The following is a 1,082-nucleotide window of genomic DNA, read 5'->3' as shown; positions in this document are numbered from 1 at the left end:
TAATGCTTTTCTATATGATCTAAGCTACCACATTTCTTTGTCTTATTTATGTACAGTATTTCAAATTTTAAACATTATAATCTTATTTCATGAATAGTTGATCATGTCTGTGTGTGTGTGTGTGTGTGTGTGTGTGTGTGTGTGTGTGATAGTTACAAATAGATATGCATTAAACAAATTTGTTTTGCTCTTTGGAATCCATGTATTACAATTTTCCACCTATTAGATAGTAATAGCAATTCTCCATATACAGTGATACCTTGATAGCTGAGGGGCTCCAAGTTTGAACTTTTCCATTGCTTAAACAGCAAAGTTCAACCCCCGCCCCAAAATCTGCTTGCTGTTTGTAACTTTACTAGATAGTCAAACCAACAATCTAACTTGAAAACACCTACACAGGCTGAGAGTGAGTCACATGTTGTGTCTCACCCCAGAAACAAAGGGGTGATGCCTCAGTCTAAGTGCCACTCTTGCACAGACTACATACAGTGCTTGTGTTACTGTGCTAAAACATTCGTAACTGTGCTTTCTGTGTGTGTGCTTCATTTGCATAAGATTATCACAGCCATGGTTCCATAGTTAGTGATATCAGCAATAAAGCTAAGAAGAAAACTGTAAGAACTGTGATAATGTGAAAGTCCTAGAGAAATGAATTTACAAGTGTAATTTGGGGGGGTCTCAGAACCAACCATTTGGTTTTCTATTATTTCTTATGGGAATAATTACTCAGTTCTTTCCATTTTTTGGTGTTCAAACACAAATGTAGAATGAATTGAGTTTGACATTCAAAGTATCACTGTATTAGATAGTGGTCATTTATATATGTGACATCAGCAACATACATTTGAACTCTATATAAATAAATCATATGTGCTCTTTAGTCCTAGTTTCTTTCATTTAAAATTATATATAGTATATAATAGGCTACTGGACTCTTTTAGAATATTTTGCTGAGTTTATACACCTATAATATTCAATAACGGAACTTAGAAAAAATGGGGTATAACGATGAATGTCCATTTTGTATCTGTGTATTCAAAGAGGTTGGGATAGATATATAGTTGCATTCTCTTAATGAATAG

General features: G+C 33.8%; 1 protein-coding gene across 1 annotated transcript in view; it reads right to left on the bottom strand.

Annotated features, from left to right (window-relative positions):
* Nucleotides 1–1,082, bottom strand: part of Commd10 (COMM domain containing 10) — a 204,353-nt gene that overhangs the window by 111,216 nt on the left and 92,055 nt on the right. The gene's annotated exons all lie outside the window — the stretch shown is intronic.

Source organism: Octodon degus, unplaced genomic scaffold (genome assembly GCF_000260255.1).
Source record: "Octodon degus isolate 3935 unplaced genomic scaffold, OctDeg1.0 scaffold00124, whole genome shotgun sequence".
Classification (NCBI taxonomy): Eukaryota; Metazoa; Chordata; class Mammalia; order Rodentia; family Octodontidae; genus Octodon; species Octodon degus.
This window is presented reverse-complemented; position numbering and strand designations above follow the sequence as displayed.